The 16045-nt window shown below is 46.5% G+C and overlaps 1 protein-coding gene across 5 annotated transcripts in view; it reads left to right on the top strand.

Annotated features, from left to right (window-relative positions):
* The first annotated feature begins 5658 nt into the window (after positions 1 to 5658).
* The window catches only part of tnfaip8l2 (TNF alpha induced protein 8 like 2), a 30940-nt gene continuing 20553 nt past the window's right edge, over positions 5659 to 16045 (top strand). For 2 of the 5 annotated variants that reach the window (XM_012969842.2, XM_012969839.2), the window contains exons 1-2: positions 5659 to 5743; positions 13418 to 13553. The gene's annotated coding sequence lies outside the window, so the exon portion shown is untranslated. 5 annotated transcript variants of the gene reach the window in all.

Raw genomic sequence — 16045 nt, forward strand, 5'->3', positions numbered from 1 at the left:
CTGGCACAAGTACATGCGGCAATAATATAGCTGCTGGCACAGGTACATGGGGCAATAATATGGCTGCTGGCACAGGTACACGGGGCAATAATATGGCTGCTGGCACAGGTACACGGGGCAATAATATGGCTGCTGGCACAGGTACATGGGGCAATAATATGGCTGCTGGCACAGGTACATGGGGCAATAATATGGCTGCTGGCTCAGGTACATGGGGCAATAATATGGCTGCTGGCACAGGTACATGGAGCAATAATATGGCTGCTGGCACAGGTACATGGGGCAATAATATGGCTGCTGGCACAGGTACATGGGGCAATAATATGGCTGCTGGCACAGGTACATGGGGCAATAATATGGCTGCTGGCACAGGTACATGGGGCAATAATATGGCTGCTGGCACAGGTACATGGGGCAATAATATGGCTGCTGGCACAGGTACATGGGGCAATAATATGGCTGCTGGCACAGGTACATGGGGCAATAATATGGCTGCTGGCACAGGTACATGGGGCAATAATATGGCTGCTGGCACAGGTACATGGGGCAATAATATGGCTGCTGGCACAGGTACATGGGCAATAATATGGCTGCTGGCACAGGTACATGGGGGCAATAATATGGCTGCTGGCACAGGTACATGGGGCAATAATATGGCTGCTGGCACAGGTACATGGGGCAATAATATAGCTGCTGGCACAGGTACATGGGGCAATAATATAGGCTGCTGGCACAGGTACATGGGGCAATAATATGGCTGCTGGCACAGGTACATGGGGCAATAATATGGCTGCTGGCACAGGTACATGGGGCAATAATATGGCTGCTGGCACAGGTACATGGGGGCAATAATATGGCTGCTGGCACAGGTACATGGGGCAATAATATAGCTGCTGGCACAGGTACATGGGGCAATAATATAGCTGCTGGCACAGGTACATGGGGCAATAATATAGCTGCTGGCACAGGTACATGGGGCAATAATATGGCTGCTGGCAGGTAATGGGCAAATGGGGCACAGGTACATGGGGCAATAATATGGCTGCTGGCACTCCAGCTCTGATAAAATGATATAAGAGCAAAGACAACTGAATTTTAGTGAGTTCAATAAATGTTTATCCTGTTCGCCCCGCAACCTAAAGTGTGTTTTGAATTTTGGCCCGCTGTGCAATTGAGTTTGACACCCCTGCTCTAGTGAGTGCCCCCCCCCCTCCCCAACCTGGGAGTTGCCTGTAACCAAAGAGAGGTCTGAAGGCCTCGGAGACGTGTTTATCTTGGGCAAGCGCTCAGGGAGCAAAGGTTTATGTTAGGGATGGGACTATTTATAGAGACATTTGGGTCATTTTTATCCTTATTATTACCACATCATTCTTTCCCATCTGTAAACAACAATATACAGAGCAGGATCTGCTGAATGCTTAATGGGAAAATCCACTTATAAGAGTTTATTTGGCCTTTAAACATCCTTATGGTCTCATTCATTATCTGTTAGTGGCACCTAAATACAAATACGCAATAACTCCCCCTCCCACGTCAGCACCTACAGGTAAGGCGCGCTGGCCGGTTTTCTGTTACACCGGGGATATTAATTATTGACACCACACCTCGGGACAAAAGAGTTCCTGACCTGAGCTGCAAGCGGCACTGGAATACATTACATTTGCCTAGAAAGTGCCAAGTCTATAGGGGCAATGTACGCAGGCAACACACACCCCTCTCTTATTTTATCAGATCCCTCCTGTTGTTTCTTACATTAAAATTTAAAGGTCACCGTGCCTTTAAAAAAAAAAAGAAGAGTAATAAATTTTGGTCCTGTGCTTCACTCCGCTCGAAAAAAACTTCCCAATATACACTCATTTAAAGTTACTTGTATCTATAATTACTACTGGGGGTAGCATCTGTTTAGTTCCCTGCACTGCTGGTTCTGACTCTGTATTGTGGGGAAGTACTGCAGGGCTGCTTAGAATCCAGTGTAGTTTATATTGGAACCTTGTTTGGAAAGGAGGGGTGGGATGATGTTGTAAAGGGGCATTAGGCAAGGCAAAAATTTGGGGCTGGGGGGGAATGGAGGGCCAGGAGAGGACATCTAGAGACTGGTATTGGAGTGCATGGTCGGATTGAGGGGTGCAGGGCCCACCGGGGCTGCCGCTCAGGGGCCTGGCAGGTGCCCCCTCTGGCCGAGTCCCCCACACCCCATAACCCCTCGCAGGGACCCCCAGCTGAGCCTCCCTAACCCCCCGCAGGGCCTCCCTAACCCCCCGCAGTGTCCCCCCGCTGAGCCTCCCTAACCCCCCTGCAAGGCCTCCCTAACCCCCTACAGGGACCCCCCGCTGAGCCTCCCTAAACCCCTGCAAGGCCTCCCAAACCCCCTACAGGGACCCCCCGCTGAGCCTCCCTAAACCCCTGCAAGGCCTCTCGAACCCCCTACAGGGACCCCCCGCTGAGCCTCCCTAAACCCCTGCAAGGCCTCCTGAAACCCCTACAGGGACCCCCCGCTGAGCCTCCCTAACCCCCCTGCAAGGCCTCTCGAACCCCCTACAGGGACCCCCCGCTGAGCCTCCCTAACCCCCTGCAAGGCCTCCCGAACCCCCCGCAGGGTCCCCTACCTGATGTCCTCCCCTGAGCACGCTTAAGTTTAATGCGTCAGGGGAGGAACAGTCGGCCGGGGGAGCTGTGGCAAGGGTCAGGTTGACCAGGTTTTGGGGTTCTGTTGGGGTACACTGGGAGCTTAACAGCAGGTAATTACAAATTTACCAGCAAGTACATTGCTGGTAAATTTGTAACACTGGCCTGGGCTTGGCTGGCATTTTACTGGCTAGGCCCGGTGAAATACGCCAAAAATGTACAAATGCTGCGGTGAAGCCAAAAATTGTTACCCATACACATGCAACCGCTTCTGATGACCGAAGGCTTGCTACTCAGTCGGGAGAATAGCATCGGGTGACGGGAGACAAGCTAAAATCAGGTAACTCCCCAAAAAAAGAGGGGGTTGACAGCTCTGCAGCTCTACTTATCTGTACCGACTAGGGATGCACCGAATTCAGAATTCAGTTCGGGATTTGGCCAAGATTCTGCCTTTTCAGCAGGACTCAGATATGACCGAATCCATGCCTCTGGCCGAACCAAATCCTTAAAATCATGTGACTTTTTGTCAAACACGGAAGTCTTTTTCACTACGAGTTCTGTTTAACCCTTCTATATCCTAACTTGCATAAGCAAATTAGGATTCAGATTCGGTTTAGTATTCACAAAGGATTCGGGTTCAGCCGGATCCTAACATAGTGGATTTGGTGCATCCCTAATACAAACTAGTAACCATCTCTGCAGGACTGGTGTATATATGTATAGGGGTTATTTCCACGCTAAAGTGGAAGCATTACTGCTAGGATAGATCAGAGTACTGGTATGGGCAGGGTCGGACTGGGCCGCCGGGACACCGGGAAAAATCTCGGTGGGCCCCGGCCCTAGTGGGCCCCAGCAGCCCAGTCCGACCTTTGCCGGCGCTCCCCCTACTGACTGTTCCTCCCCTGACGCGTTCAATTTATACGCGCTCGGGGAGGACGTCAGGCGGGGGCCCTGCGGGGGGGTTAGGGGACGCTGGCTGGGGCACCTGCAGGGCCCCCGGGGCGGGAGCCTCGGTGGGCCCTGCACCCCCCAGTCCGACCCTGGGTATGGGACCTGTTATCCAGAATGCTCTGGACCTGGGGTATTCCGGATAAGGGATCTTTCCGTAATTTGGATCTCCATAACTTAAGTCTGCTAAAAATCATTTAAATATTAAATAAACCCAATAGGGCTGTTCTGCCCCCAATAAGGGGTAATTATATCTTAGTTGGGATCAAGTACAGGTACTGCTTTATTATTACAGAGAAAATGAATCATTTAAACATGAAATAAACCCAATAGGGCTGTTCTGCCCCCAATAAGGGGTAATTATATCTTAGTTGGGATCAAGTACAGGTACTGTTTTATTATTACAGAGAAAAGGGAATCATTTAACCATGAAATAAACCCAATAGGGCTGTTCTGCCCCCAATAAGGGGTAATTATATCTTAGTTGGGATCAAGTACAGGTACTGTTTTATTATTACAGAGAAAAGGGAATCATTTAACCATGAAATAAACCCAATAGGGCTGTTCTGCCCCCAATAAGGGGTAATTATATCTTAGTTGGGATCAAGTACAGGTACTGTTTTATTATTACAGAAAAAAGGGAATCATTTAACCATTAAATAAACCCAATAGGGCTGTTCTGCCCCAATAAGGGGTAATTATATCTTAGTTGGGATCAAGTACAGGTACTGTTTTATTATTACAGAGAAAAGGGAATCATTTAACCATTAAATAAACCCAATAGGGCTGTTCTGCCCCCAATAAGGGGTAATTATATCCTACCTGTACAAATTATTGACTTTTTTTCCTGAGCTAATAGCAAGTAGGGCTAGGGAACTGGCAGCAATAGGAAAATAATAAACAAATGGACGGCCTCCCATGGGCCTCCTCCTTCTGGACCAGGTGCTTGATATATAGCCCCAGTCCTGTGAAACAATGGCACACCTCGCTCCCATTCATTCTGGCCTGCAGTGGAACAGATTTCTCAGAGAGGAAATAGAACTGTAACGCTGGTTTCCTGTCCTCTTCCTGTTTCTTCTCGCTTTTTGGTATCTTTGTAGAGGAAGTGCCTGTAAGGGGAGAGCAGCTACGCTGCGGGCCTTGCTTGGAGGGGAGAGACTTTGATTGTTTCTTTAGTTACAAACAATACTGCAGGTGTGTGACTGTGAGGTAATGCACAAAATGGCTGCCGCAAGGCCGAAGCCTGACTAAAGTTATAGTTTTATTTATCCACAAAGACCCAGATATTTCCAAGGCAATCAGTTCCCACACAGGAGTAGCTAGAACTGCTTCAACAAGGCCTAAATGCTCTAAATTGCCAGTAAATTTGTAATACCCTCAAGATAAGCCTTTGGTTCACCCTCAATCTGCCCCCAATCCACCCCTTACTTAAGTTTTTTTTCTTCCTGGATTGCTCCATATCCTGCCCTTTGGCCATTACGCATCATAGCACCGCTCCCTTTATGCCATAGGTCTGCTGGTAGGGGACCAAAATGTTTTACCTCATGTTAACTCCCACCCCACCCCCCTCCCCACCATATCACAAACTCCTCCTTACCTGCAAGCTTGGGACACAAGGATCAGGGGAAAGAGAAGCTTTAATTCTACTGATCCCTGGGGCATTGCAGGGAGTAACAACACTCCATATAGTCATTTATTGTTTGGATTGAATATTTGATGATGAAAATATGTTTATTGTCATTTAACCACCCTACTCATATCCATAAAAATCTCCTCAATTCAGCCATCAGTGATCAATACAGCCATTAGTGATGCCATAGCTTTTAAAAGGTAAAAATGGGATTGGCAGCAGTCAGAAAATAAACTTAAAATGCTAAGCAATGTTATATTTCTGAGGAGTTCCTGGGTAGCCAGTGAAGGGTTAAATGTGACATTGCTGAATGGTTGTCCCTGCACAGTAAACAAAGGGTTAAGTGATAGCTGTAGGCCATGCCCAGCCATGCATGCAGCCATGGAAGGGTTAAGAGCAGGCTCTTTACACACACAGGCTTCAGGGTCACTGTACAGCCCATTAGCCTGGGGGCAGGGTGGTGTGCGGAGGTGCTGCCTGTGGCGGAGGGATCGCCTGAGCCCAGTAACTATACAGTATATTCCTGCTATACCGGGTACGGTATGTGTCTGCATTTTGATTATAGCATCTTTTGGGGTGCAGAGAGGGAGCTTTAGGCTCATAGTGGGACCCAGCAGTTGTAGGTGGGGAAAAGAGAAGCATATGTAGGTATGGTAAGGCAAGATGGTGACAGTAGGACAAGATGGTGGCAGTAGGACAAGATGGTGACAGTAGGACAAGATGGAGACAGTAGGACAAGATTGTGGCAGTAGGACAAGATGGTGGCAGTAGGGCAAGACGGTGGCAGTAGGACAAGATGGTGGCAGTAGGACAAGATGGTGGCAGTAGGACAAGATGGTGACAGTAGGACAAGATGGAGACAGTAGGACAAGATTGTGGCAGTAGGACAAGATGGTGGCAGTAGGGCAAGACGGTGGCAGTAGGACAAGATGGTGGCAGTAGGACAAGACGGTGGTAGTAGGACAAGACGGTGGCAGTAGGACAAGACGGTGGTAGTAGGACAAGACGGTGGCAGTAGGACAAGTTGACAGCATTTTAATCATTATTAACACGTATTCATAAAGTGGCAACATATTCCACAGCGTAGTACATTAAATAGTGATTTTTACATCCAAAAACAACAAATAACTAATAAAAAGGGAAAAAGATTGAGACAGTAAGGCAAGATGGAGACAGTAGGGCAAGACGGAGACAGTAGGACAAGATGGAGACAGTAAGGCAAGATGGATACAGTAGGGCAAGATGGAGACATTAGGGCAAGATGGAGACAGTAGGACAAGATGGAGACATTAGGGCAAGATGGAGACAGTAGGACAAGATGGAGACAGTAGGGCAAGATGGAAACAGTAGGACAAGATGGAGACAGTAGGGCAAGATGGAGACAGTAAGGCAAGATGGAGACAGTAGGGCAAGACGGAGACAGTAGAACAAGATGGAGACAGTAGGGAAGATGGAGACAGCAGGTAAGGATGAAAACAGTAGGACAAAGATGGAGACAGTAAGGTAAGATGGAGACAGTAGGACAAGATGGAGACAGTAGGACAAGATGGAGACAGTAGGGAAGATGGAGACAGCAGGTAAGGATAAAAACAGTAGGACAAAGATGGAGACAGTAGGACAGGATGGTGAGCATAAGGAACAATAGATACAGTAGATGGAGACAATAGGACAAGATGCCAACACTAAGGCAAGATGGTAAAGTAGAACAACATGGACAGAGACACGATGAATACAATAGGGACAGCAGGGCAAGATAGTGACGATAAGGAAAAATGGATACAGTAGATGGAAAGAGTAGAGAAAGATGGAGACAGTAGAGGACGGTGGTTACAGTGGCATTCATTTGGAGGTGTTGAACTTGATGGACTTTGGTCTTTTTTCAAACCAACTTAACTGTGTAACAGTAGGGCAAGATGGAGTCATTACAACAAGGTGGCAATAGTATGGCAAGATGGTGCCCATAGGGAAAGACGGAGACAGTAGGGCACAACATCTCAAAAAATCTGGTGGCAGAGCTGAGTGGGACTGGGGATATGGCACAGGTGCCAAATGGGCAGAAGCAGCGGGCAAGGTCATGTGTCTAGGGCAGCACCATAAATTCATCTGTGGGTTATCCCCCCATCTATTAATTAGATATCTGCATTTTCTGTATGAATCTACTGACTCTCTGCCAGGACTATAGCACGTACAACTTGTATTTCCTGTTTATTTAGTAGTTTTCCCATCCTTGCTGAAATGAATGGGCTACTATCATTCCCCATATTGAATATATTGCTTCGTTTTATGCACTAATTAGTCTAAACACGCAGTTTTATATAATTATTTATAATTGCTCTAGAGTTGTTCTCTTCAACTCTCAAAGCCTTCTCATCTCAATTACTCTTCTAATTAATCCTCTAACAAGCTCACAATTTGCCATAATGGGTATCAGATAGAATCTGTGCCACTGTGACAGAATGCTCTGTTATACAGATAGCTAGAATCTCAGCCATAAAGCAGGGCAGGACTGCTGCTTACAATGGGGGGGGGGGTCAGATAGGATCTGTGCCACTGTGACAGAATGCTCTGTTATACAGATAGCTAGAATCTCAGCCATAAAGCAGGGCAGGATTGCTGCTTACAATGGGGGGGATCAGATAGGATCTGTGCCACTGTGACAGAATGCTCTGTTATACAGATAGCTAGAATCTCAGCCATAAAGCAGGGCAGGACTGCTGCTTACAATGGGGGGGATCAGATAGGATCTGTGCCACTGTGACAGAATGCTCTGTTATACAGATAGCTAGAATCTCAGCCATAAAGCAGGGCAGGACTGCTGCTTACAATGGGGGGGGGGGATAGGATCTGTGCCACTGTGACAGAATGCTCTGTTATACAGATAGCTAGAATCTCAGCCATAAAGCAGGGCAGGATTGCTGCTTACAATGGGGGGGATCAGATAGGATCTGTGCCACTGTGACAGAATGCTCTGTTATACAGATAGCTAGAATCTCAGCCATAAAGCAGGGCAGGACTGCTGCTTACAATGGGGGGGGGGGATAGGATCTGTGCCACTGTGACAGAATGCTCTGTTATACAGATAGCTAGAATCTCAGCCATAAAGCAGGGCAGGATTGCTGCTTACAATGGGGGGATCAGATAGGATCTGTGCCACTGTGACAGAATGCTCTGTTATACAGATAGCTAGAATCTCAGCCATAAAGCAGGGCAGGACTGCTGCTTACAATGGGGGGGATCAGATAGGATCTGTGCCACTGTGACAGAATGCTCTGTTATACAGATAGCTAGAATCTCAGCCATAAAGCAGGGCAGGACTGCTGCTTACAATGGGGGGATCAGATAGGATCTGTGCCACTGTGACAGAATGCTCTGTTATACAGATAGCTAGAATCTCAGCCATAAAGCAGGGCAGGACTGCTGCTTACAATGGGGGATCAGATAGGATCTGTGCCACTGTGACAGAATGCTCTGTTATACAGATAGCTAGAATCTCAGCCATAAAGCAGGGCAGGACTGCTGCTTACAATGGGGGGATCAGATAGGATCTGTGCCACTGTGACAGAATGCTCTGTTATACAGATAGCTAGAATCTCAGCCATAAAGCAGGGCAGGACTGCTGCTTACAATGGGGGGATCAGATAGGATCTGTGCCACTGTGACAGAATGCTCTGTTATACAGATAGCTAGAATCTCAGCCATAAAGCAGGGCAGGACTGCTGCTTACAATGGGGGGATCAGATAGGATCTGTGCCACTGTGACAGAATGCTCTGTTATACAGATAGCTAGAATCTCAGCCATAAAGCAGGGCAGGACTGCTGCTTACAATGGGGGGATCAGATAGGATCTGTGCCACTGTGACAGAATGCTCTGTTATACATGTAGCTACAACTGACTTTAGGGAGAGTTCCCCTTTAAGAGTTGGAAGACAAGGGATCTGTGTTATAACATCAGCTTATTCCCCTGATGAGAAATAGAATACATGAGCCAAAATGAATGAGGAACACATGTTCCTTAATCCCAAACACAAACCACATGTATTGGGGACTTCAAGCTAACAAGCACCCAGCTGTCCTGGGCTGTCCCACTAAGGATGCTGGGAATTCTGCTTTAAAACATCCTGAAGGCTGCTCATTGGCCGTCCCAGACAAAGAGAGCATTGGCTGTTTGGGAGCCTCTAGTAAAGGGGAAATATTCATTTTATTATTTCTCATTTTACTACTTGATCTGGCTCCGCTACTGCGCTAATATACCCCCTGTATGATTGTATATTACTTGTCTTTCTTTTAAGGCCCTTTCCTAGAGTCTTGTTGCTGGGGTCTGTGGCATCCTAGCAACCAGCTATTGAATTTTTTCTTTTTCCCTTTATTAAGCTATGCATTACTTGCCCTTTAAACTGATCCCCCACCTTCTCACTGGCGGCCTGTGCGAATGTAACCGTGCGTAGGTGCCGGCCTGACGGTAAGATGAGCCCTCGGTAATGACTTATTTAGGCGCTGTCAGTACAATGTGGCGCATCCTGGGCTGCCAGGTGGGGAGACGGCTCTGGGATCACAATGGCCGGGCTGAGGCTAACACAAAAGAAGGAAATTTCCATTAGCCCAGGACAAAAATAAAATGCTGTGACTGTGTATAAATGTGGGGCAGTGATATTTATACCCCATTACTTGTAATAGTCTATTCAGCCATCTGTCAGTAAGGGACTATAGAGATTTTATTGTAGCTTGTATGTTTCCTATATCTGTCTATCAGTAAGGCCAAGATGGAGACAGAGACTATGTATCATCTATCATTTATCTGTTAATCAACCAGTCAATCTATCTATCTATCTATCTATCATCTATCATCTACCTATCTATTAATCTATCTATCTATCTATCTATCTATCTATCATCTGTCTGTCTATCTATCTATCTATCATCTGTCTGTCTGTCTATCTATCTATCTATCTATCTATCTATCTATCTATCATCTCTCTGTCTGTCTATCAGTAAGCGCAAGATGGAGATAGACAGAAACTATGTATCATCTATGATTTATCTGTTAGTCAACCAGTCAATCTATCTATCTATCTATCATCTATCTATCTATCTATCTATCTATCTATCTATCATCTGTCTGTCTGTCTGTCTGTCTGTCTATCTATCTATCTATTTATCATCTATCTATCTATCTATCATCTATCTATCTATCTATCTATCATCTATCTATCTATCATCTATCTATCTATCTATCTATCTATATTACTATCTATCTATCTATCTATCTATATTACTATCTATCATCTATCTATCTATCTATCTATCATCTATCTATCTATCTATCTATCTATCATCTATCTATCTATCTATCTATCTATCTATCATCTCTCTGTCTGTCTATCAGTAAGCGCAAGATGGAGATAGACAGAAACTATGTATCATCTATGATTTATCTGTTAGTCAACCAGTCAATCTATCTATCTATCTATCATCTATCTATCTATCTATCTATCTATCATCTGTCTGTCTGTCTGTCTATCTATCTATCTATTTATCATCTATCTATCTATCTATCATCTATCTATCATCTATCTATCTATCTATCTATCTATCTATCTATCTATCTATCTATCATCTATCTATCATCTATCTATCTATCTATGTCTATCTATCTATCTATCTATCTATCTATCTATCTATCTATCTATCTATCTATCTATCTATCTATCTATATTACTATCTATCTATCTATCTATCTATCTATCTATCTATCTATCTATATTACTATCTATCATCTATCTATCTATCTATCTATCTATCATCTATCTATCTATCTATCTATCATCTATCTATCTATCTATCTATCTATCTATCTATCTATCTATCTATCTATCTATCTAATCTATCTAATTAAATCCCTCGCTCCAGTGTTAGAAATCCCATGGTCACTCCATAACCAGAGACCCTCAGTACTATTTATTAACTCAGTTGGCTGCTCTGGAACCTGAGACCCTGGCACTTTCAGATGCCCTCATTTTGCCAAATAAGACACCAATATTCACATAACATTCTGAAACCAACTGCAAATTCAGCTTGTTTAGCCGCTTTTAGTAGGTCCAACCTGTATTTCTTCTGAATATAACGATCCCTAACTAGTATTTAAGTCAGGGGTGGGCAAACTACGGCCCGCGTGCCACATCCGGCCCCTTTGCCTTTTTAATCCGGCCTGCCGACGACGCCAAGTCTCATCACGCGAGACTTGGTGTCATTGGCGTGCCGGAATTAAACAGAGAGGGGGGGCCGGTCCGGCCCGGGGGTGAGTAAATGTGGCCCAAGAGCCAAAAAGTTTGCCCACCCCTGATTTGAGTGGTACCTTTGGCCCACCTGTCCCCAAGGGTTCACCATAATGCCCCGCCCCTGCTAACCCTCACCAGGACTGGGGCCCACCAAGATTCTTCCAGTACCATAGTGAGCCACACCGACCTTGTCCTCCATGGACTCTCCTTGGACTGCACCGTAGCAGTGATTGCTTGTAGCCCTCAGGCCCAACCCATGAAGCCAAATCTTTCATCCTTCTTCTCACACAACTTTGTCATTCATTATAAGGAGTCCATGGTAGAACCTGTAGGGATGGAACTGCCTCACACCTCTTTATGGAGCTCCCAGCATGGGCAAAAGCCATTGGTCCCTCACGGAGAGGGTAGGTAGGAACTTGAACATCAGTACAAGAATAGAGGCTTATTAGACTCATGGGATATGGGTATATTGTCAGTGGGTGCTTCTAAGCATGGGGTTTGAGACAAGCAGTTATATTCTCAGGGTGGGGGTGCCTAACATATTGATACCCCCAATAAATAACACTTTCCTTGTCCATTAAACAACAGGCTCCTTGGATGCTTCTTCACTGGTGTAAAAAGGTTGGTGGATTATAGGCCCCATGTGCAACAGTTCTAGCCCCTGCCCCCTGGGGAAAAATAAATGTGTTAAACCTGAATTCCTCCTTAGCATAAAGTAGTCCGCACCAGCTTCAGGCAGGTGAAGGATTTTAGGTGGGAAACACAGGTGTGTAGGCGCCATCTCAGTGCATTGTGCCTGAGTCTGAGCTTTCAGAAGGAGCCAGCGCTACACATTAGAACTGCTTTCAGCTAACCTATTGTTTCTCCTACTCCCATGTAACTGGAGGAGTCCCAAGCCGGACTTGGATTTCTTACTATTGAGTGCTATTCTGATACCTACTGGGAGCTGCTATCTTGCTCCCTTCCCATTGTTCTGCTGATCGGCTGCTGGGGGTGAGGGGGGGGATATCACTCCAACTTGCAGCGCAGCAGTAAAGTGTGCCTGAGTCTGAGCTTTCAGAAGGAGCCAGCGCTACATATTAGAACTGCTTTCAGCTAACCTATTGTTTCTCCTACTCCCATGTAACTGGAGGAGTCCCAAGCCGGACTTGGATTTCTTACTATTGAGTGCTATTCTGATACCTACTGGGAGCTGCTATCTTGCTCCCTTCCCATTGTTCTGCTGATCGGCTGCTGGGGGTGAGGGGGGGATATCACTCCAACTTACAGCGCAGCAGTAAAGTGTGACTGAAGTTTATCAGAGCACAGGTCACATGGCTGTGGCACCCTGGGAAATGAAGAATATGGCTAGCTCCATGGGAAAAACAGTTTACAATGCTGGAGAAGCTCTATTAACTGAAATTGGCCAGATATCGATTGGGCACGTTAAAAAATTCAGTCTGATCAGGGACCACATCGGCTCGTTGATGCGGTTACCAAACCGACTTTGCCTATACCCGTCGTTATAATTCGATCGTTTGGCCCCAGGGCTAAACGACGAATTCCCCTGGATTCGCCCGATATCGCCCACCCGTAGGTGGGGATATCGGGAGAAGATCCGCTCGCTTGGCGACATCAGCAAGTGAGCGGATCTGAAGAGGTTTGGCCACCTTAAGAGTTAATGTAAAGGTAAACAACCCCCTTAATAAGCACTCACACCTTAAAAGGAAAAGGTGTTTTGTCGAGCCGTGGGTACCACTGTGGCACCCATCCCAGTCTCCTCTTGTGTTTGGTCAGGGCTGACAGCTGGGTTATCGGAGCATCCCTCCCGGCGGTGAGGAGGGCAGGCAGGCTCAGGTAACAGGAGATCCTTATGACAAGGGACTCAGGTTTGTGCTGAATTACGTCTCTTAAGGCAGCACTGCCCTCTTACCCCCACCTTCTCCCTCCTCCCCAGCAGATGGGCGGGCTGCCTCTCAAGTTCCTCAAGGAAGTATCTGAGGACTCAGCTGAGAAGTTTGTAGGTCTGAGCGAGGCGGGAGACTCTAACAGCCAAGGTACAACGAGCAGCTGGAGTGGCAGAGCGGCCCGGCACGGTAAGTCCAAGGGAAACGGAGGGGGTGGTTGCCATTACGGTGGGGCACTGCGGCCCCCCATTGCAGTTCCAATATCTCCGTTAGCCTCGCAGCTGACTGCCAGCCCGAGTTCATGAGTCACATCGTCTCTTAACTGCACAATTAAGATGAAGAAATAAGAGAAAAAGGAGAAGTCTGATGCTTTCGCTGCTGCAGCTGCTTCCACTTCTTTTGGGCAATGGTGCCAAGTGTCACCGTCTACATGCACCCAGCACTCAGGCACTAAGGAGCTGAGCGGGGCACATAACCCAGATATTATTAACATTTATTTATAAAGCGCCAACATATTCCGCAGTGCTGATATTGGGTACCATGAAGCTCCGGTGCCAGCTTGGTGTGTAATTACAGAAAGACGATTTTGATGGTGGATTTTGATGGTGGCCAAAAAATGATGTATTGGTAATATATACTGAAGCTGACAGGGGTTGCTGGGAGATGAAGCTGCAGTCGTAGTTGTGGGAATTACAGTCAAGCAATTGTAGGAATCAGCCAAGGCATCCATCAGCCCCCCAACAATGGAGCCCTGTGCCGAGTTGCTGCAGGATGCCGGTGTATATCTCCTAGCTAGCGGAGGATGCTGGGAATTGCAGTTGGAAAAGGGGGCTGTCTCCAGGTGTTGAGTTTCCATATGACAATGTAATGTTTGTATGTGACTGTCACTGCCTTCTGGGCAGGAATAGTGGGTGCTCCTCTGGCACCCGTGTAGATGCCATGCTGAGCGGAGCTAGGAGATGGCAGCAACATCAGCCCAGTTTAAGCACACAAAGTGCTCTTTGCTTCCTTTTTATTCTGCCTCCCAGGCTGGGGTTTCTTGTAGGGACACGCCGAGCGGAATGCAAGGATCTCTAGGAATTGCCACCTTCTCTGAGCTGGAGGGCAAATCCCTTTGCATTATAATTATACCATGTCAACCTTATGCGGGCGATGGAGAGTTAGGGGCAAACTATGGTGCCACTTCAGTATAAGACAATCCTTCTTATTGATGGGTTATACTCACCCATATCGGAGATAACACTGTTGCTAGAAGGAAACCGCAGCCTTCCTCCAATCTAATCATTTTCCTGTTTGTTGTAACGCACGAGGCTGAAAGTGACATCTTTATCTTATACAAATCAGCAGGGGGGCCCCTAACTCCTCATCAAGCCTTGGGCCGATCCGTATCACCACTGCCGAGGGACTAGCCCCTGTAGCCACCAATCTTTCTGGCTTGGTGATCCCTCCAGCATTCTCATGACTTCTTATGCATATGGTTTTTTAATCATTCACATTTTTTGGGGGGAGAGAGGGGTCACGGCACAGATGAAGTGCAATGGCAAAAACAACAGGTCAGAGGAAGAAGAGGAGGAAGCAAAGTGAAAAGGGGTCAAAATGTGAACAGGCTGTGAAAATAACCGATCCTGGCCATAGGCAGCCAGCGGGGGCGGCAATTGGCACAGCACAGGAACGGGCCGCTAAACATACATCCAGGCAGCATGGGCATTTTTGGCACGGGCACATTTGGCACAGGCATTTTTGGCATGGGCATGTTTGGCACGGGCACGCTTGCCTCTTTTGTTTGCATACAGTCACCAGGGTGTGGGTTACACCTCCCATCAATTACTTATCTTCATCTTATCTGCTCTGGTGATTGATGCCCGTTGGCTGGGGTGCACGGGATAGTTGCCATGCTGAATTTGATAACAGATAAGGACCAACTGATTAGCAGGCTCTCTGTCCCTGGCCAATACGGAGGAGATGTCATTCTATTGCAAATCCCAGATAAAGGGCTGTACATGGGTGCTGGGAATGGTGGTTTAACAATACATGGTGGTGAATTTTGTGTTTTTGTGTTTGGGTAAGATAATTAAATACAATTTTGATACAGATTACTTTACAGTAAGCCAAGAGCCAATTCCACCCTAACCCTAATACCCCACAACACATGGGGGATAAATTCCATGTATAATACCCCAGAATACACAGCAGCATAAATTCAGTGCCAATTCCATGTATAATGCCCCAGAACCCACAGCAGGATAAATACAGTGCCAATTCCATGTATAATACCCCAGAACCCACAGCAGGATAAATACAGTGCCAATTCCATGTATAATACCCCAGAACCCACAGCAGGATAAATACAGTGCCAATTCCATATATAATACCCCAGAACCCACAGCAGGATAAATACAGTGCCAATTCCATGTATAATACCCCAGAACCCACAGCAGGATAAATACAGCGCCAATTCCATGTATAATACCCCAGAACCCACAGCAGGATAAATATAGCACCAATTCCATGTATAATACCCCTGAACCCACAGCAGAATAAATACAGTGCCAATTCCATGTATAATACCCCAGAACCCACAGCAGGATAAATACAGTGCCAATTCCATGTATAATACCCCAGAACCCACAGCAGGATAAATACAGTGCCAATTCCATGTATAATACCCCAGAACCCACAGC

Source organism: Xenopus tropicalis, chromosome 8 (assembly GCF_000004195.4).
Source record: "Xenopus tropicalis strain Nigerian chromosome 8, UCB_Xtro_10.0, whole genome shotgun sequence".
NCBI classification, from domain to species: Eukaryota; Metazoa; Chordata; class Amphibia; order Anura; family Pipidae; genus Xenopus; species Xenopus tropicalis.